General features: G+C 40.5%; 1 long non-coding RNA gene across 2 annotated transcripts in view; it reads left to right on the forward strand.

Moving 5' to 3' along the window:
* The window catches only part of LOC125160995 (uncharacterized), a 170,857-nt gene that overhangs the window by 135,462 nt on the left and 12,348 nt on the right, over positions 1-23,047 (forward strand). The window lies entirely within an intron of this gene.

Below are 23,047 nucleotides of genomic sequence, written 5' to 3' on the forward strand. Positions count from 1 at the left end.
GTTTTGTTCATCAGTTTCTCTGTTACTGCATTCTTATGTGTTAGAGAAATGTTTTCTTGTGTATTGTTTTAATTCCCTTTTTGTTTCTTTTACTATATTTCTTGAGTTCTTAGTAACTTCCTGAGGATTATAATTAACATCTTAGTTAATACCAGTCAAGTTCAGATTAATAACACTTTAATTTCAATAGTGTACAGAAACTTTGCCTCTATACAGCTCTGTTGCCTCTTCCATCCTTCTGCTATTATTGTCATACAAATGACATCTTAACACCTCATAAGCCTATGGGTACAACTTTCTCATTGTTGTTGTATTCAATTGTCTTTTTTTTTTTTTAATTTTTTTTTTCAACGTTTATTTATTTTTGGGACAGAGAGAGACAGAGCATGAACGGGGGAGGGGCAGAGAGAGAGGGAGACACAGAATCGGAAACAGGCTCCAGGCTCTGAGCCATCAGCCCAGAGCCCGACGCGGGGCTCGAACTCACAGACCGCGAGATCGTGACCTGGCTGAAGTCGGACGCTTAACCGACTGCGCCACCCAGGCGCCCCTCAATTGTCTTTTAAATCAGATAGAAGAAACCAAGATCTACAAACAAAAAAGTGAACATTTCCATTGTCTTTTATATTTAGCTATGAGTTAACTGCACTGATGCTCTTTATCCTTCATGTGGTTTTGAGTTGCTGTATCAAGTCCTTTCATTTCACTCTAATAGACTCCCTTTCATATTCCTTGCAGAGCAGGTATGCTAGTGAACAAGTCTCCCAGCTATTTATCTGGAAATGTCTAAGTTTCTCCTTCATTTTGAAGAGAAGTTTTCCTGGATACAGAATTCTTGGTTGACAATCTTTTTCTTTCAGCACTTTAAGTGTCATTCCTCTGCCTCTGGCTTTCATAGTTTCTGATGAGAAACCAGGTGTTAATCTTACTGAGACTTCTGTAAATGCAATGAGTGACTTATCCTGTGCTGTTTTTAAGATTCTCTTTTGGTCTTTGACTTTCTACAGTTTGGCTGTTTAAATGATTGCTTAATATATTATATATATATATATATATATATATATATATATATATATGATATGTATGATGTATATCATGCAAAGAAAGAGGAAAGCATGGCCAATACACATTTTAAAAAAAACAGTCAGTAGAAACCTTCCCTGAAGAAGCCTACGTATTGGACTTATTAGACAAGTACTTTAAATTTTTTTTTTTAACATTTATTTATTTTTGAGACAGAGACAGAGCATGAACGGGGGAGGATCACAGAGAGGGAGAAACAGAATCTGAAACAGGCTCCATGCTCTGAGCTGTCAGCACAGAGCCTGACGCGGGGCTCGAACTCACAGACCGCGAGATCATGACCTGAGCCGAAATCTGCTGCTTAACTGACTGAGCCACCCAGGCGCCCCTAGACAAGTACTTTAAATCAGCTATTATAAAAATGACCAAAGTACTAAATGAAAACATGTCTAAAGAGCTAAAGAAAAGTATGAAAATGATGTCTCACCAAATAAAGAATGTGAATAAAAAGACACAGTTGATAAAAAAAAAAAAAAAAAAAAGAAAAGAACCAAGGAGAAATTCTGGAGCTGACATGAAAAATTCACTAGAGGGCTCAACAGCAGGTTTGAACTGGCAGAAAAAAGAATCAGTAAATTATGAGATAGGTCAATTGGGATTATCTAGTCTGAAGATGAGATGGAAATAATAATAATTAATAACAATGATAACAAAACATGAGCAAAGCCTCAGAGACCTGTGTAACACAATCCAATCTGTCAATACAGGCATAATGTGAATGCTAAGAGAGAGAGAGAAAGAAAGAATATTTGAACAAATTATATATATATATATATATATATATATATATATAATTTTATAATTGGGCATTTAAATAATATAATGTGTCTAATATGTAAATCAGATCCCCTACCCCAGGGTGTGTGTGTGTGTGTGTGTGTGTGTGTGTGTTTGCATTTAGACAGCAAGAGAGCACATGAGCAGGGGAGAGGCACAGAGGGAGACAGAGAGAGAGAGAGAGAGAGAGAGAGAGAGAGAGAGAGAGAGAATCTCAAGCCTGACACAGGCTCTATTCCATGACCCTGGGATCATGACCTGAGCCCAAATCAAGAGTGGGATACACAACCGACTGAGCCACCCAGGCACCCTGCTATGTTTTTGCTTAATGATTTTATTGAACTAATTCTATAAAGTCTCTATTCTTTGTTTATGACCACTGAGTTCTCTACTCAGTTAGCTTAGTGACCAGCTAATGATTACACCAATATTTCCTGAAATGCCTTGAACGAATAACTCCCAGCTTTGTGAATACGCTCTGTGTGCCTTCTGGAGTGTCTAGCTCTTCAGGGGGCAGGTTACTACTCTTTGATAGCTTTTACTTTCTGTTTGTGCAGAAGCTCAAGGTCCACCAGAGGTGAGATATGAAGGCTTACTCAGTTGTTTCCTGAACCTGCCCACAGTATAGCACATGCACGTGGACATCTTGATTTTCGGGAATATGTCAGAGTTCTTCAAAGACTCTATGTACATCTCATTCCTCGGATTTTCCTTTAAGTTTCTTGATCAGCTTTTCATTTGCCTCAACTATATCACTTCCTCAGGCAGCCACGGTGTTAAGCAATTGCGAGTAATTGTTTTTGAAAAATGTTCTGAGAAGAGATTGTTTGCAGTGAGGTTATTTTCACCGTTGAATGAAGAGAAGCTTTGCAAGTCAAGGTTCCCATGGAACCTCCAGACAGGTCAAATAATGACAGTTTTCTGCTAAGGGAGATTTTGGGGTAATTCCAGATTCTTTCTGCACCCACCAGTGGCTACAAGTCTACTGGTTTTCATGGCTATCATGACTGCAAGCCTGTCGTTTTTCAAGGCTACTGCCGAGATGGAGAGTGAAAGATAGAAATAGAGCAAGTTAAAATGTGCCAAAGCTCACTGTTCTTACCAAGATTCAGCTGTTTTTATTGAATAAACATTCTTCAGATTGTTGCAAGTCTTTGGATAATTTCCACAGTTTTGACAAAATTGATTTTGATCATTTTGCCAATGTTGCCATTGCCTTTATGGAGAGGCAGATTTTCAGAGGTTCTTACCATTCCAGAAGTGATTGTCTCTCTTTGTATTCTAATGTGTATATATTATCTTGTTTCTACTAATTCATTCTACACATTCATCCTGTGCTTCTTTTAATCTTTTGTTCTTGCTGCTAATGTCAAGGTAACTATAGAATCCAATGGATCTTTTGTGTTTTGAGTTCTGGAGTATTGGGATTTTGCATAAGTAGCTCATTGGTAGGGTTTATTTGGCAAAAGGCTATGTTGAAATGAAAGCAGATTTTGGCATTTGCTTCTAGCCCCCAGGACTCACACTTTTGTTATCTGATCAGTTGTTAACATTTTGGGCAGAAGTGTTGGTGGATAACATGGTAGAGAGACAATATTTTTCTTGAAACAGCTGTGAGCTCTATTTATTTTTCAGGTACTCTTTCATCAGAATCCAGAGGGTTCCTAGTAAGCATATACATCAGCATACACAGAGGAAAATTGAGCTCATTTCTTCTTTAATGATAATATTGCTGTTATAATAATTAAATTAAAAGACAAATGAAAGCAAAAGCCATTTAGTAATGGAAGTTCAGATTGCAAAAGAAATTTTCAAAGAATACTGCTCCATTATTTTTACATTTTAGCAAATAATACGCAAACACATATAACATTATGAGTGGGAATGCAATCTAATTAAACCACAAATAGCAATTCTCTTGCTATGTATTATGTTAGCCATAAGTGACAGTCAGAGATGCTAGGGAAGGCATTCTGTCTCCTTTTTGCACAAGTTAAAGTATATAATGAGGAAAAACAAAGGGTCGAACTGGTGTATCTACTTCCAAATTGCTTCACTAACGTATGATTTTATGGAGGAGTTGAGTATTATCCCTTTATATCTTGAAGAGTAGTTGCTGTGGAGAAATTAATTTGTGTACTTACTATTTTTGTGTGTATGTATGGAGAAAATGGTCTGTGTGCTTCTAAAGATGTGCCAATTTTAATTCAAATTATTGGGGTGAAAATATTAAGACCTAAGTTATATTTACTGCCATTAATGGTTTTGATGAAATAACTCCTGTCCTGTGGTTCTCTAAAAACCTGGAAAGGTTTTCTAAAGAAATTTAGGTGTCTTTCTACTTGAAGGTGAATTGTTATATTAAAAACAACAAAAACAACAGCTTGGTACCTCAAGTGCTAAATGTAGACGTTTTTCAGGAATGCTTACACTTACTGTTTTGTACACACCCATGTGAGCCCCTGCTCTGTTGGTGACGTTGCGCTATGCCAGGCACTGAATGTACAATAGCAAAGCAAGTTTGTTCTTTCCTCGTGGAATTTTAACATACTGGGAGAAACAGCAGAGCAAGCAAATATATTGTGACAAGCAGTTTTTGGTAGAAGAGCCAGAAGTAAGCAGGGTATGAAGGACTAAAATAATACAGTTGGGTTTTTTCTAGGGAAAAAGCCTAGATAGGTTGCATGGGACATGGAAAGTTAGCTAGAGATAAGGCAGATGTGTTACATGGGATCGTTTCTGTTGGAGTTCTAAAGCCACACTAGCCAATAAAAATATAATCTAAGCTACATCTTAGCTATGGCAGCCACATTAAAACATTTGAAATAGAAAGCAGTGTAATCATTTTTGTAAGATTTTTTTAAAGCTTATTTATGTATTCTGAGAGAGAGAGAGAGAGAGAGAGAGAGAGAGAACGCACGCACTCACAAGCAGGGAGGGGCAGAGAGAGAGGGAGAGAAAATCTCTAGCAGGCTTTGTGCTGTTCATGCAGAGCCCGACTCGGGGCTCGGTCCCACGAACATGAGATCATGACCTGAGCCGAAATCAAGAGACAGGCACTTAACCAACTGAGCCACTCAGGTGCCCCAGAAACCAGTGAAATAATTTTTAAAATATATTTTAATTAACCCAAGCTTATCTAACAAATTACCACTTAAATACATAATCAATATAAAAATTATTAATGGGTATTTTGCACTCCTATTTTTACTAGCTTTCAAAATGTGGGACTCTTTACAGCACATCATAACTTGGTCATGAAATTTTCACTGGGAATAACTGACCTGTATTAAGATTTCATAAAATTAACAGCTAAAAATTAAATTTACCTGCTCAGGTTGTTCCAAATATAGTGAGACTTCTCTAGTGACTGAATAAAATATCAGCTTTTCAATTTAAGTGTCAAGTAATGAAAATTAAAATTTGAAATTCAGCTCTTCAGTCTCACTAGCCACACTTCAAGTGTTTAATAGACACACCATTGAGCGTGTAGAAGGGACAGCTCAGGTCATTGGCATAGGTCCTCTCCTCAGCAGGGTGCTGAGCTGTTAGTGGGTACTGGCTAAGTGTCTGTCGAATTAAATTAAATGTTGCGGTCGGGACCCAGTGAAGTTAAATGACAAGCTCGGCATTGCCCAGGTAACAAAAGGTGGTGAGGCCTACTACCCAGGTGTCTTGCTAACTAGTAAAATCCTAGCATCGTATCAGTGTTTAAGTTTCAGAAAGTGAATCAAAGAATTTTGACAGCAAAGGATTTTCTGAAATCGTCTCCAAATCTCCTCGGTTCTTGAGTTTGGAGAGAGAGCCCCAACAGGATGAGTTCGGTTACCCAGTGCCTGCATTTAGGCTATTAAAAGCTAGGAAATGCAGTGATAATAGAATAAAGTAGCAATATACCTCACTTAGCTTCTTTTACGTACAAAGCATTACTAGGGCTCTGGAGAGAATCTAATTCAAGAGCCTGAATTGCATCTTCCTCTTTAACAATGAAAGTCAGCAGAAGTGTGCAAAGGTGTGTGGAAGGGGTTTAGATTCAAGGGTGAAGTGGAAGCAAATGATCTGGGGGAGAGGGTGGGGTGTTGGCTTGGGCAACAGCCTTCAAGAGAGGTGGTGGAGGTCCAGCTGGTTGGCTTCCTAGAGCAGCAAGTGGGAGCCAATCGCTTAGCCATACTTAGTTATGGAACTCTAAGAGGCAGAGCAAGCCATTGTCAGTCTGTTCAGGCTGCTGTAACAGAAAAACCATAGACTTGGTGGCTTATAAATAACATAAATTTATTTCTCACGGTCCTGGAGACTGGGAAGTTCAAGATCAAGGAATTGGCAGATTCAATATCTGCTGAAGTTTCGTTTCCCGGAGAGCTGTCTTTTCACTGTGTCTTTATAGGGTGGAAGGAGCGAGGGAGCTCTCTGGGGTCTCTTTAATCAAGGCACTAATCCTATCTATCAGGGTTCCACTCTCATGACTTAATCACCCCCAAAGGCGGTGATTAATCACCTCCTCATACCATCACCTTGAGGGTTAGAATTTCCACATATGAATGGGGGGCGGGGACATAAGCATCCATTAGACATAAACCTGCAGCCACATTTGGATTGAGGGTCCTTCCTGGGGAAAATATATGATGTCATGAATGAAAGAATTGAGTTAGGAGGTTTCCTTTTTATGTCTTTCCTACATGGAAGAATTGATTCTACTCAGCATCGAGAACTCCTCCCTTTAATTTTTCTTTCAGTGGGAGGACATTTAAGTACAATATCATTAGCTAGAAATAATTTTTTTCGGTTTATAAAATTTTACTTGGTATGATTAGGATATTAGTTTTCATCAGAATCAGAATGACAACAATCAATGTCAAGACAATGTCAATGTCATTTTAAACAAATGGGGCCTTTTTGAAATGAACTGCCTTATAGAAAGCCTGTCAAAATCTTTAAAAAAGACTGCATTAATTTTTTAGGTTTTGGAATGTTGTGATTAGGGAGAAAATGCCATTTCATAAATGGATGCATCTCCAACAAACACACCCAAACAAATGGCAGTTACCGTTTGGGGTTGTATAGTGTCTTGCTATCCTCTGGGGCATCCATGAGCCCATGTGGATGAACCCTTTATGGTGGTTCCCTGTTGATCTCATTTGAGAGGGACCCATCTGTGTTAAATCATATATTTTCCAAACTCTACCTACTTATCCACAATGTCACACTGAAGTTCACCTTCCTACTGTATTATTTCGATAAGGCAGATGGCAATGAGCTTCTAAGAGACTAATGGAGGCCAAACCATGGGACAATTGTTTTCAGCATTATGATAGCTTTAGCCAGTTGAAATTGAGTTTTTTTATTTGGGAACAGAAAGGGTGTACCCCTAAAATGTCTAAATCATCCTGGCCTCTGATGCGTTAAAAGTCTACTGCAGGGGCGCCTGGGTGGCTTAGTCGGTTGAGCATGGGACTTTGGCTCAGGTCACAATCTCATGGTTTGTGAGTTCGAGCCCTGCATCAGGCTCTGTGCTGAAAGCTCAGAGCCTGGAGCCTACTTCAGATTCTGTGTGTGTCTCTCTCTCTGTCCCTCCCCTGTTCTCTCTCCCTCTCTCTTAAAAATAAATACAAATTTAAAAAAAAGTTTTTAAGTCTACTGTAACTGTCATTAAGTGACTGACTGTCTTTGAGAACAGGAGCATTTAATGGGAACTTGAAGCATATCTGGGTGCTGACACGAGTAACTTTTGCTAGTAGCCATAGTCTTGAAAGTTTCCTGAGTTTGCTCATTATCTTCCCCCAATTTAACAAGCACGGGTTTCTTCAACTTTTCAAATGAATATTTTGATATCTACCATGAACTAAAAATAACTCTGAATGGCATGCACTTAAAATAGATGGTTGTCTCTTTAGTATAATTAAAGAGATCAGTGTCATCCAAAATCCTCATTTATTTCAGGGAAACCTAGACAAAATCATCTCCTTAAGTAAGGTATAGTCTATAAATTAGATTAATTTGCTAATATGCATTCGGAGTGATAAAAATTCTGAAATTTAAAATTGCCATGGAAATCAGTCTTGATAATGCTTGCTGAGGTAAACCTATTTTACAGAAGAACTTTTAAAAGTTATGAATGCTTGGATTTTGAGTAGCAGTTTGCTCCAATGGCCAGGATGGCATGTGTATTGATGTCAGTCTGCATTTTGTTGGTTAGGACTCCCTTCCCTTTATACCTGAATTGTATGCAGAGTGGGTTTGATGAATTTTCCATCCTGACCTAAGGTGACTCCCCCCATGGCGTTGGGAGCCAAAGTAGAAAAACAAGTGGATTTAGCCCACGTAGACATGTTCTGGAGCGCTGGCCTGTGGAGTTGCTCAGAAAAGCATCGGGCTTGGGGCACCTGGGTGGCTCAGTCGGTGAAGTGTCTGACTCTTGATTTCAGCTCAGGTCATGATCTCAAGGTTCATGAGTTCAAGCCCCGAGTCACGCTCTGCAATGACAGTGTGGAGCCTGCTTGGGATTCTCTCTGTCCCACCCCTCTTGCATTCTCTCTCTCTCTCTCTCTCAAAACAAATAAACTTAAAAAAAAAAAAGAAAAGAAAAGCATCGGGCTTTGTGAGTCAGAATGCAACTTGAAAACATTGGACATCAAAAGTTGCTATCACTAGTTTTAAACACTAATTTTTAAAAATCTTTGCGTTTGTGGGTTACAGATGATAAATAAGAAAAGCAGCCAAGAAAAAAAAATCTAAAATTAGACACTGCATTTTTTATCATATTGAGCATATAACCTCTGACTTTATCCTTTTTATTTAGAAGGAGACAGATTTACCTGATTACGAGTAGACATAATCTCTCCATAGCTTAGAGAAAGTTTGGAAACTTTCAAGTCTATTTTCAAGCAATTATCTCATGTTGTGAGACAACAAGTAAAATGATACCTAAGTAGATATTAATATGGTAACACATTCTTTTTTTTTTTTCCAACGTTTATTTATTTTTGGGACAGAGAGAGACAGAGCATGAATGGGGGAGGGGCAGAGAGAGAGGGAGACACAGAATCGGAAACAGGCTCCAGGCTCTGAGCCATCAGCCCAGAGCCCGACGCCGGGCTCGAACTCACGGACCGCAAGATTGTGACCTGGCTGAAGTCGGACGCTTAACCGACTGCGCCACCCAGGCGCCCCGGTAAAACATTCTTTAACTAGCATCTTCAAGGAATGACGTGTTCCACATAAATGAATTTTCCTGATAATGAAAGCTTTTCTCTTTGAAATAAAATGAACTTAGAAATAAAGTTTTATTTCTTCATTTTTTTGTCAGATATCAATTTACAAAGACATTTGCATTTTCCAGCTACCTATGCAGAGTTAGGAAACATTGTTGGACATTTCCTTGATGGCTTAGGGACGTTTAGAGAGGATTATAATCCTAGTAACATTTTTAGTACAGTATGCCTTAAAGTTTGGTGCATATAAGAACAAACTTGGAGCTCGTCAAAAATATATATTCTCGGGACGCATTACGGAAATTCTTATTCTGTAGTGTTGAATCTGCATCTGTGACAAGTTTTCCTCCTGATTCTGGTCCAAGCAGTCAGGGGACTCACACTTGGAGAAACCTCGCCTTCAGAAGCATCATTTCGAAAATGACAGTAATCATAACAATGAAACGTCATTGTCAGGTGCGATTCTACATTCGTCCATGAATTGGCTCGTTCAGTACTCACAACAACACCACAGAAGAGGCGTGATGTTCGTTCCCATTCTTCTGATTTGGAACTGAGCCCCAGGATGATTTGCATGTCTTACCAGATTACCTCACCACCAAGTGACAAAACTGAGGTTCTAAACCAGCCCTCCTGACCTCAGGGCTTGACCATCATGTCATGTGCTCAACGTAGATATGCAGAGATAGACCTTTCTCAACATTTTATGGATGTATTGCTTCCACTCTCCATTCCCGGTCCTCTGAGGGTCAGCTAAGGATGAGACTTATCAGTGGGGGTGCCTGATACATGCCAGGTGAGACAGACCCCACGGGGGGCACGGGTACTTGCAGAGAAGCATGGCTGCTAGACATTCACTCATGGACAGATCCTAATCAGTTATGCATCAGGAAACCACATGGCCATCTTCAAAAGAACTGGGCCCATAACACGTAGCAAGTAGGCTCTGAACAGCATCTTAAATTAATTGTATTTAATGAGTCATTTTTCTAAGTATACTGTTTAATGCTGATTATGTTATAATCATGTGGACTCACTGTGGAAACTCTGAAAAAAAAGTAGGAAAGGACAGTGGAAAATGTAATATGCAAACCAGTCAGATGATACTAGTACCTTTGGAGCCTCTTGAAATTAGTTTCTTTATATATTTACTCATAAACATGCAGATACATTTTGTGTGTTTATATGTAAATATGCAGGCATTATTTACACGTATAATGTTGTCATCTATATTATACCATGTTACATGATTGGGATAAAGCTGCATGTAATATTTTGCATCATTCATTCTTCTCTTAAGATTGTTCTACGAGCATCTTCCCAGGATATTAATAATTTTTTTAGAACTTCTTTTCATTAGAATTGCAGGCATAGTTTTCAATGATAGCTGTATTTTAATTTGCATATATCTCAACCTATTTTTTTTTTTAGCTATTATGAATAGGGCTGGAAGAATCATCTTTGTACATAAATTTTGCCCATCATTTGAATTGTTTCTTTAAAATAGTATGCTAGAAAGGGAGTTACCTTGTTAAAGAGGACAACACTTTTTAAGGAACTTAACAAATATTTCCCACATTACTTTTCGGAATGGCTGTGCGGCTTTATATGTCCATCATTGGTACAGGAGAGAGCCAACTGCACCTTGCTCCCTGACTCCGGTAAATACTCAATACGATCATTAAAAGTAAATATTGGCTTGTTTAACAATTAAAATAATATGTCTTTTATTTCAATTTGGAGTTCTCTGATTGCTCTCGAAATTGAAACTTTTTCCTATATATTTTTAGCGACTTGTTTTTCTTCTTGCATGACTAATCTATAGTTGCTCCCTCTAATCTTTTTTATGTATCTATAGTAGCTTCTAATATATAAATTGTGGCCATATTTTCCATAAATATTTTAAGGAATTCCTTTAGGACTGAGAGAGCGAGTTTAAGGCCCCTAACTTTATGATGGCACTTCTGGGGGCTACACGTGTTCTGATTTATTTCCGAGCTCTTGGCTCTGTTTAGAAACAGTCGATGCTAATATCCTAGTGAAAAAGCAACTGACATAAATGAATGATATATTTTGTACTGAATGACAGTTGAAGGTCAGATTGGTTTTTACTGAAACTACTGATTTTTCAGAAAGTTTTGCTAATATATAAGATAAATTAAGTTTTTAACGTTCTCTTTTATTTCAGCTGCATAGATTCAGCCTCTACCTATTTTGTCTTCAAAACCCTACTCTGTTTATGATATAGAATATCATTCTCAGAGAGGATCAGTGACTTGGCCAGGGTATCATCTTCAAAGTTTCCAAGAATTCATCTTCAAAGTTTTTACTATTTCTATTACATCAATTTCCTTAACTTTACAATTAATGTCCTGTATTATATGCTTTGGCATTTTCTGACAATTTAAGTACATGTTTTTAAAAGTGTTTTTGTTTTTGAGAGAGAGAGAAAGAGAACTAGCAGGAGAGGGGCAGACAGAGAGAGGGAGGCACAGAATCCAAAGCAGGCTCCAGGCTCTGAGTGGTCAGCACAGAGCCCGATGCAGGGATTGAGCCCAGAAACTGTGAGATCATGACCTGAGGCAAAGTTAGACGCTTAACCGACTGAGCCACCCAGGCACCTCTTAAATATATGTCTTAATAGTATGACTCAACCTTTTATAGAAATATTTACAGAATTTATGGTAATTTACAGAATTTCTTTTAAATAACTGTAGAAGAAATAAATAGTCCGACGCTGACAGTTGCCATGGGGTAAGACCAGTGGTGGGTTCAGGCTGACTTTCAGAGAATTAAAATTACACACCACGAAGCCCCACACTTAACTCTGTAATTAAAAATTCATTTATTGATTCAGTAAAAGGAGAAAAGGAAAAAGAAGAAGAAGAAGAAAAAGAAGAAGAAAAAGCAGCAGCTAAGTAACCAAATTCCAAAGAATATGGTAAAATTCTCACCAGTTCCGATGTGACAAATTTATTTCAAAGTCTTATATGACCAGTTTTCCTACTTAAGGGATAAAAATAAAGAAAGAAAGAAAACAGAAACTAAAGGAAACTTAATTTTATTTTATTTTTTTTTTTAATTTAAATTTTTTTTTTAAACGTTTATTTATTTTTGAGACAGAGAGAGACAGAGCATGAACGGGGGAGGGGCAGAGAGAGAGGGAGACACAGAATCAGAAACAGGCTCCAGGCTCTGAGCCATCAGCCCAGAGCCCGACGCGGGGCTCGAACTCACGGACCGCGAGATCGTGACCTGGCTGAAGTCGGATGCTTAACCGACTGTGCCACCCAGGCGCCCCAAGGAAACTTAATTTTAAAAAGTAGTGGGGAGGGACATCAAGGTCTTAATGGCTTAAAATATGTAAATCAGGGATACAGACAAAATAGGAACATTAAGGTAGCTTTTTTTGAAGAGAATAAATTCTTGGAAACTCCACACACAAAAGAATGAGTTGTATGCAGAGACTGTAGTAAATCTAGTTAAGGCAAACACTGCCCTGTATCGTTAAACCTAGTGGCCAAGGTCAATAGCAAAGGGCTGTGGGTTAGCTCAGATGGTCAGAGAGCACGTGACCGTCCATCTTCCCGAATCATACCACCAAGAGAGTGCTGTATTCAAGCCTGTCCTCAGACCAGCCTCCAGACCATCTCCAGGGATTGATGACCCTTGACAGGGTTCTCTGGGTGCCCAGGAGCATGTGGGCCATTGGCCTTCGGTCTCCCAAACAATGGCGCCCGGATAGAGAACAGCACTGCCATGGCCAAATGCAAAACGCGTCCACAGCGATGGAGCTGTTCCCCGCGTATATTCGTTACTCATTCTCAGCAAGGGCCCCGGGGGAAAATGGCCAGGCCAGTGCTAATCTTGTCAATCTCAGAAGAAACATCTTGTGACTGTTTCAACATGTTTCATTAGGTGATTCAGCCCAGGTGGGGCCATTCCACTCCCCAGCACCCCCGAGCCTTTCCCGGGGCACCCAGGCCTATCACCACCTGCTGCTTCTTTTCCAAGAAAGAGGTGGTTTGGAGGGAAAAGGCAGAGGAAAATTTGAGTTAACAGTTACTGTTAACTGCAGGCCTATAGTATTTTCCCCCCCGTGAGAGCTGGGCCACATTCTCCCCAGTTCATACACTACCAGCAGGCTGTGGCTCACAGATTTCCGGGACTCCACACGTGTGTCTTTCACTGTCTTTCTTGGACTCCCGGTGGCCTAACAGGGTGGACGGGCAGCCTGTCCGCAACAGCAGTTGTCACCGAACGGGTCCCCTCCAGGGAGAACAGACACCCTCTGTTTCTTATCTGGTGGCACTCTCTGTCGCCAGCACCCCCACCCCTGGGTGAGTTTACTCCTCTTATCTATTCAAGGGACCAGAAAGTGCTCTTGAGAAGACATCTCTGTTCTTGCACTTCACTTTCACATCACAGGACTCCCTCGGAAGGATTCTTTTTGAAAAGGTACTTCTTATCTTGTTTTACTTTGAAACCCCTTCAAAGGAGAGTTCTGACCCAGGCTGCAGCAATGGAGATGTCAGATAAGTTCTGCTTCAGGGAAGAGAGTTCTGAGTTACGTGAGGCAAGCAGGCAGAGGCCGTAGGCCGAGCGGATGGTTTCCTTGTTAACAACTTTGCTGGCACAGCTTATTCTTGAGAAAGGACGGCCAGATGAGCGTCACCGTTTCGAGACTCTTCTGCATTTTTGAGGCGGCATTGCTGGTCGGAAGCTTTTGACAATTTTTCTTTTTCTTCCTCAAATCAGATTCATGTCTGTTTTTAATTCTTTGGGAACTTTGGTTTATCTAGAAGGCTGTATCTGTGGTGTCCTTGCACAAAGTTTTGTAAATTAAGGGTTTGTTTTTTGTTTTTTGGGTTTTTTTTAATTACGTGCCAGTGTAAGTAAATAGGGCATTACCCTGGCAATGCTGCTTCCATGAGTTCTCCTGAAGATTAGAGTGGGTGTGTAGGAAGTGAATATATTTTAATGATAAGATCCTTGGGGCACCTGGGTGGCTCAGTTGGTTAAGCATCGGACTTTGGCTCAGGTCACGATCTCGCCGTCTGTGAGTTCGAGCCCCGCGTCGGGCTCTGGGCTGATGGCTCAGAGCCTGGAGCCTGCTTCGGATTCTGTGTCTCCCTCTCTCTCTGCCCCTCCCCTGTTCACGCTCTGTCTCTACTACTCTCTTAAAAATAAATAAACATTAAAAAAAAAGATCCTAAGGTATTGTCAGCATCAACATATTTAGCTACACCATAGCACGATTAAGGGACAGTAAGAAAAAGTAGTTTCATCAGTAAAATATGGTCCTTTCTGCTTACATTCCAAGTTATCACTGCTCTGCTGTATCTTGGAAATGCTGTGCATCCAGGAAATAGTTATACAATACTACTTCAAGGTCAAATCTATTTGGTTTTTTTCCCCCCCAAACAATAATTGGGGATTTTCTTTACAACACTTACCACAGAAAAGTTTTCTGTGAGAAGTGAGTTCTAGAAAATGACCAACTTACATCATTCCTATTAGTGGCTAAAGTTAAAAAAAAAAAAAAAAAGATACCAGTGTGACTAAGTCTTGTTCCTTGTTAACTAGAAGTGGACACATCAAGGGGCGCCTGGGTGGCTCAGTTGGTTAAGCGTCCAACTTCGGCTCAGGTCATGATCTCATGGCTCGTGAGTTCGAGCCCCTCGCTGGGCTCTGTGCTGACAGCTCAGAGCCTGGAGCCTGTTTCGGATTCTATGTCTCCCTCTCTCTCTCTGCCCCTCTCCCATTCATGCTTTGTCTCTCTCTGTCTCGAAAGTAAATAAATGTTAAAAAAAAAAAGAAGTGGACACATCAAGTAGGAAAAGAAATATTTGCCAAAGGGACTCATTTTGGTGCTCTGCCTGGCCCGATCGACCCATTGAACTTGGTAGTGTGTTGGATTGGGTCTTTGGTTTGAGCTTAATCATTTGCGTGAGATGTGTGCAGATGATCCTCGGTTGGGAACAGTTTATTCTGCCAAATACTGGGATGGTATTGCTTGCAGTGTGGCCCGTGGGGGTCTATGAGATTGATGGAGGAAGGCTGTTTGTGCAATGAGGTCGGCTCAACCTTCTCTGGTGTCATAGCTAGGAGTCCGGTCAGGACATCGGTAATATTGCTCACACGTCCCTCTCATGGGAAAAAAAAAAAATCGAGAACCTCAGGATCTTGTGGGAGTTGAGATGACTAAAGCAGCAAAGTCCAATCCTCACTGTGATCTTAACTTGCTTTTGCATGGTTTCGACATTTTGGCAACACATTCCTAAGTGGGACTAAATACAAGAGAGGCGATACTAAATTGGTCTGCGCGGAGCCTCCCAGCAATCTTTCCCCAGGAAGTCCCTTGCTTAAGTAGAGTTTGGAAGCACCGTTTTTGCTGCTTCTGCAATATTAAAATAATGCAAGACAAGCAGGCTGGAGGAATTTTGGACTTCTGGGTCAGGTGCGCTACCGTTACACATGGAGCTTAAAAGCCATCGCAGTAAAAGTGTGGATTGAACAGGAATTAATTCGGAAAGGGATTAGAAAGCCTGACATGTTTTTACAAGGTGTTTCAAATTGATTGGTTAATCCTCATAACATCTGGAGTGAAGAAGCACAGAGAGTCGCCCGTGGAGGCTGTGAGTAACTGGGATTAGAACTCAGCCGGAGTAATTAGCCCATTAAACCTGAGAAAGTGGAGAGGGGTTTCTTGCACTGTATTTGGCTGATAGATTACAAGTGATGCTTCATTTGGGAGGAAAATGAACTTTAAATGTGTTAAGCACAATTGAAGTATATCTTTGAGCCTTTGCCTTCTGAGCAAGAGAAACAGAGTTGGCTTCGGAGAATTTGTTTTACGATACGCTTCAAATGGTGTATATTCTCCACTTCTCTTTATTTACCCAACTTCTATCATCCTTTGAAGATGGCCACAAATTCTGTCTCCTCCATGAAGTCCTTTATAGCTTATAAAAATAGCTAAGATTTGGCTGCTAAACACTTTATTTCTCATTTTCATGACAACTTTGTGAACATTTAGAAAATAAAAAGAGCTGGGATTTAGAGCATTTCTTTACTAATAGAAAGTCAGAGTCAGAATTCAACCTCATGCATGCTCTGCGCTAAATGCATGTGTCTTTAAATTTTTTTTTTACATTTATTTATTTTTGAGAGACAGAGAGAGACAGAGCACAAGTGGGGGAGGGGCAGAGAGAGAGGGAGACACAGAATCCAAAGCAGGCTCCAGGCTCCGAGCTGTCAGCAGAGAGCCCAATGCGGGGCTTGAACCCATAGGCTGTGAGATCGTGACCTGAGCTGAAGTCAGACACCTAACCGACTGAGCCACCCAGGCGCCCCAATGCACGTGTCTTTAGAAAAGATGATATGCTCCCCACGCCATACTGTATAATTAATCTACCATTTCAGTTCATTTGTTCATCATTATTTAAATATCTTAACATTAATCTTATATTTTTATCAATATTTCAGTTTGCCAAAAGCAGAAGCTTTGGTTATATTTCTCATGAAAACTTCCTAGTGGTTGGCACAGGTTACAAAAGGTAGATATTTGAATCCTGGTGATTTGACTTCACTAGTTAAGGGAAAGTTCGTAAGTGCCAGGCCAAGGCCATCCTTACCGCAACTGGTGTGGCCCATGTGGGGTGTGAAATGAAGACACTACCGTCTCTGCTTGGTTCTGTCCTAAACATTCCCGGTGTTTATGGAATCTTCACTCCGGGTCTGTGAAGAATCCTCGAGGTGCTGCATAACCTTGTATGGAGGCTCGTGTGGAAACAGAAATCTTTGTAGAGCAAGTAAGTATCTGAATGCAAACATAACCCTTACACAGGGATACTCTGATGGAGGAAATCGCTTCTCTTTGTAACCAATCAGCTTGCGTCCTTAGAGTGCAGTTCCATCTCCTTGTAGAGAAATTTCTGGATTAATAAGCTCTAATCGAGGCCAGCGTAGGGCATTGCTCTTCTGAGATTTCTGTTTTGCTCATGAATGTGTTGATGGTCATCTTCCCCTCTTCCTCATCTTTTAACAGAATTTACCATGTTTACCTCCAAGTGAACTTCCTGTCTCTGGAGAGACGCCATTTTGGTCCCTGTCATCTTTTCCTATATAAATTCAAAATCTGCTTAGCAAGAAAACATCATGAAGTGCTTCATCTTGAAAGCTCCAGATGATATGAAAGGATGTAGTTAATAGTACAACCAAAGTCAACACAAAGTTGACTCTCCCAGAGCCTCAGGTAAAGGCAGTTGTGAGTCATTTGGCACAATGACTGGGGGGGGGGGGGGAGGCAAGCAGACCAGGATTGTTGCCCTTCAATGCCTCCGCATCAGAGAGGAAACGACCCAGTATGGGGCTGGACCACAGAGAGAGCATGTCTGCTTCACTGACTTCTAGGATTCCTTCAAAAAAGGCAGTGAAGAGAGAAATATGCTAAAATAATACCACAACGCAGGGTGCCCGGCTGTCTCAGTCAGTGGGGCGTGTGACTCTTGATCTCGGGGTTGTGAGATTGAGTCCCACGTTGGGTGTAGAGATTACTTAAAAAATAAAATCTCAAAGAAAATAATAATAACACCAACTCCACTACCTCATATATCCTACACCATCCATGGGCAAAGGGACACAGGAAATGGCTCACCACTTAAATGTTTAAAAATCGTAAAATCATAGAATGCTAGAACTCGAAAAGATTTTAGAAATTTCTTTAAGTTGGCTCATGTTTGTCTGTGATTGTCTATTCTTGCCTCCTGCATAAGAATCCCATAAGATCTTATGATTTTGATATAATTGTGACATCAGGTGGCCTCAATAGCATTGATTTAGAGTAATGGATTCGTTTGCTCATCCATCCATCCATCCATCCATCCATCCATCCATCCTATGAACAGGCATTAAACAACCACTATATGTCAGTTTCTGTACCATTAGTTACAAGGGGCAGAAGGGTGAATAAGTCAAGGGCTTTTGCTAGGGGACACTGGTAGTCTAACATTGGCATTCCCCTTGTAACATTGAATTATGATACCACATAAGATGTGTTAAAAGATGAGTGTTTATAAAATGCTATGGAAATGCAGGGGATGGGGTGATTTCTTCTGCCTGACATAGTTGGGGAAAATCTTTCGGAAGAAGTGGCGCTGGAATTAAGAATACTTAGAAGATGAGTAGGTGTTCATTAGTTGAAGAAAGGAGAGAAAAGGGGGATGGTATTTCGGACAAAAGGAGAAGGCAAAAGTACATGGTGAGTTCACAGAATAATCTAATGTTGTTTAAGAGTGGGAAGGTGGAAATGATATTTCTCATTAACCTAAGGCTTTATTGACCACACCTGTTGCTCTGATTTTAGTGTGTAAGAATACCACGTGTCCCATTCCTTCTTTTGGGTTTTGAGCAGGAAACAGTACTCGTTTCCAGAATCAGGAGGTATGTTATGTAAACAGCCATGGGCAGCCTTCACAATAACCTTGTTTTCTTTGACTTAGGTAAACAGGAACAAAACCCTGACACATTATCCAAGACAAAGACAGCTGGCAATAATCACACTCCACAAATACAGAGTCTCTTTTGAATCGTTTTATCTTTTTAAAAGAACAAAGAATAAAAAGTGACACATTTCCTAATAGATGCTCTTGACCCTGGAGTATATCACACTTCCCACCTTCTCTTTATAACCCTTTAGAAACCACATCTTTTAGTTAATGTTTGAATTTTGATTCTCCCTGATCTTGCAGAAAGAGTTCTACCATTCCATTTGACATTGAACTTAAGAGTTTGAGTTGATGGTAAAGACATAAACATTTAAAAAAAAATGCATTTAGCAATAGGCAGACAGCCCCGCAGAAAGCTGAAGAACTTTCAAGTGCTCCACCCTAAGAGGGTTTTGAAAAACGTGATGGCTTTTAAGGACAAGTAGCAAATTTAAAAACCGAAATAAAATCCCAGAACATTTGTGTAAGACACACTAGGACACTTGAGAGCCATTTGCATCTTATTTTTGTGTTTGCATTTTCTCTTTGAAAATGTACTTGGCAAAGTGCCTGCCGAATGGGGCATAGGAAAGAATAATTAAAGCCATTTTCTGTCAGCCCATCCTTAATTTAACCGAGCCATTCATTCCAAGTAGACCCACTCCTCTTGCTGTGGGACTTTTGCAAAGGTCGGGGTTCTCCCCCACGATACTTTTTATTTAAATAAAGCCACAGATTTATGTCCATATCTTCCTTCCAACTTCCAAAAGCCCCAAGGATTCCCAGCTCGTTTTAAGGCTCAATCTTTTGGTTCCTCCGCCACCATAAAAACTTCACATTTGTAAGACCGCCATAGGTTTTCACCAAAAATTGCACGTGCCAGTTTCTATTCCTTCTTTAAAAATTATTTTTTCAATGTTTATTATTTTTGAGAGGGAGAGACACAGAGTGTGAGCAGGAGAGGGGCAGAGAGAAAGGGACACAAGAATCTGAAGCAGGCCCCAGGCTCTGAGCAGTCAGCACAGAGCCCAACGCAGGCTCGAACCCACCAACCGAGAGATCATGACCTGAGGAAGTCAGGCACTTAACCGACTGAGCCACCCAGGCGCCCCTGTCATTCCTTCTTTTAAATGCCATTTTCTGAACAAATCAGGAGACTACAAATGCTGGTGAGGATGTGGAGAAACGGGAACCTTCTTGCACTGTTGGTGGGAATGCAAACTGGTGCAGCCGCTCTGGAAAACAGTGTGGAGGTTCCTCAAAAACTTAAAAATAGATCTACCCTATGACCCAGCAATAGCCCTGCTAGGAATTTACCCAAGGGATACAGGAGTGCTGATGCATAGGGGCACTTGTACCCCAGTGTTTATAGCAGCACTTTCAACAATAGCCAAATTATGGAAAGAGCCTAAATGTCCATCAACTGACAAATGGATAAAGAAGATGTGGTTTATATATACAATGGAATACTACTTGGCAATGAGAAAGAATAAAACCATGCCATTTGCAGCAACGTGGATGGGACTGGAGGGTATTATGCTAAGTGAAATAAGTCAGGCAGAGAAAGACAGATACCATATGTTTTCACTCCTATGTTGATCTTGAGAAACTTAAGACCATGGGGGAAGGGAAGGGGAAAAAAATAGTTACAAACAGAGAGGGAGGGAGGCAAATCATAAGAGACTCTTAAATACATAGATCAACCTGAGAGTTGATGGGGGATGGGAGGGAGGGGAAAGTGAGTGATGGGCATCGAGGAGGGCACCTGTTGGGATGAGCACTGGGTGTCTTATGTAAGCCAATTTGACAATAAATTATATTTAAAATATATATAATAAAAAAATAAAATTCAAGGTCTGGTAATATAAAAAATAAATACATAAATGCCATTTTCAAGTGGCAAAAGAAACAGGGCAGCCAGTAGATTTTCAACATAAAGAAAAAATTAAGAGATGTGTAGGCACAATGCCCATGACCGGAATTGTTCCTACCCAAACACAGTTCTTACGTATGAAGAATCTGCAGAATTACCTCAGTTCTCCACTTTGCTTTCTTCCAACAGGGCTTTCTTTTTGTCCTGCCTCTTGTTGGTTGTGGTTTTTTCTTTAATCCCTCTTTTCTCTCTGCTTGTGCTAACACTGTAGGTAATTTCACATCGGTCCCTCAGATATGTCCATCATTGCTCCCCAGACCACAGTTGGCCAATCTTGTAACACACAGGGGAGAATGCGCTCACTGCCTTCTGTAGTGCTGTGCTTAAACATCTTCGTTAGCTTGCTAGAAGAGGGAGCCTCTGGTATTCGCATCAATTGTCACTCCTCCTGCGTTCTAATCAAAATGGAGGCTTGCTCTCTGCCCGTGTGTTTATATCATAAGGCTCTTATGGGCTGATGTCCTCTTGGTGAATTTTATGTAGCAGCTAACTCCTAGGGACTCCCAGGATATCGATTATTTTATTTTAATATTACTGGTGAGCAAGACTCACGGTGCTTAACCCAAGCTTAACATTTTTCTTAGGTCGCTCTAAGTGAACTCTAAGACACGCATTTATTAGCTCCTTGCAGGAAGCTGGAAAACATCCTTTGCGTAAAATCACCTTTTCCGCACATCCACGCACCCTGTTTGTTCTTCGGATTTTTGCAGCAATACAACAGTTTTCAATTTCGGTGATGGCGCTGTTTGACCCAGTTCTTCGTTGATTTGAAAACAGCGAATTAGAAAGAGGGTTTGCCAAATCAGAACCGTTCACACCTCCCATTAGAAATCTCATTTAGGAAAAGTTTAAAATGTTTGAAAAAGATTTATGCCGTCATAATGGAAAAGATTTGACAGCAAAGTATGCATTTAAAGCAAAAGAGGTGAGAAAGTTTTAGAAGTGGGAACATCTGAGAAATAGGCATAAATAGCGTCATTCTGGGAAGGCTATGTCACAAGAGACCACCAAGGAGCTTGTGTTGACATTGCTTTGATATTCGGTTCCATTCAGAGAAGAGGAAGTCTTACAGGGGTGTGGTGCAGGGTGGCTACACTTCCTATGCTCTGCACCTTACCATTTTGTCACCCAACAATTTGTTCTTCCCTACCACCTCTGTGTTTTGTTTTTGTTTTTGTCACCACAGCTGAGTTTATTTTCCTTATTGACTTCTTGGTATCATTCTTCTCCAAATGGATTATTTTTCATTCATCGCGGATGGATTTTCATTTTCTTAGCTTGGCTAGCGAGACACCTCACGTTGGAGACACACAATGAGGAGCTTTGAACTACCCGAGGGGAGCTGTGGTGGTCTCTCCCCACGTGTAACTTTTCTCCAGTTTCCTAGCATTATAATTTTTTTCTTATCGCTCGTGTGGTCCGTTTTTGCGTGAACAACCGTACTCCTCTTCCAGTACAAGCTTCGCCTAGAGCTCTTACTGCATTTCTCGAATGCAGTCACCTGCCAATGACATGATGCTAGGCCATGTGACACTAGAGTCACATTAAGGAAGGTTGAGTAGCTGGGAAGGAAAAGAGCTCAAGTTAGCTCGACTTTCCTGAAACACAAGAAACACAGATCTTCCAGAGGGAGACTCAGGAGTAGGAAAATTGTAGGCAACACATGCCTTCCATCCTAGAGAAGTTAAAACCTGAAGAGATGTTTGTCTGGGGGCAGTTTTACGGAGGTGATTCAAGCATCAGAGCTGAACCTTGATTGGCACGCTCTGGAAGCCTCCTTTTACCTGATTTAAGTCGCCCTGGGTTTAGATGTAAAGACTGATGGTTCACCATCGGTGTTCCAGAGTGTTGGCTGGCGGGGCAATCGTAACCTCTGAAATCCCAGTGACCATTTCTCTTACGTCCTTTAAAATATGTAACTAATTATCGAGTGCAGCTATGTTTGGAAGTAAAAATGACATTTGGGGGGGAAAAGGCAGATGACCTACAAGAAGGAGGTAAATTTAGGTAACGCATATATGTCGCATTTCTCTGGCGACTTACTGGTGTGATGACCTATTTGTACGTGGTTGTGGTGCATTCGTACTGGAAAAGTGAATGGCTGCACAGTCCTGCTGAAACTCAGCTCCCAGGGCAGACACCTGGGTCTGTGTAGACTGGTTTCTTTGTTTCAAAAGGTTGAACTAAGGTTGGACCAATGAAGGCATTGCTTCTTCTTAATTGGTCCCGATCTGAATATAATCTGGCTTCAGTTCATCTTTCTAATGTTTCATAAACAAATGGACAATAATTATTTTTACTCTGTGGCTGTAAGCTTTCATGACAAAGATAAGGGTACGTACAATATAAAATAATGGCACCAAAAAAAAGACTATTGGAGTAAGTTATCAATGTGACTAGGTATATCATTGTGACAAGTTCACTTTTCAAGATAGCCCTCTCTTACATCCAATACAGAAATGGAGTTAGAAGGATGGCCATCTGCTCTGTGAAATCTGGTTGGAAGAGAAAAAAATGTGCTTAATTAAAATGTTTCTGTTATGATTCTGTGTAAATAT

This window comes from Prionailurus viverrinus, chromosome A1, assembly GCF_022837055.1.
Source record: "Prionailurus viverrinus isolate Anna chromosome A1, UM_Priviv_1.0, whole genome shotgun sequence".
Taxonomy (NCBI): domain Eukaryota; kingdom Metazoa; phylum Chordata; class Mammalia; order Carnivora; family Felidae; genus Prionailurus; species Prionailurus viverrinus.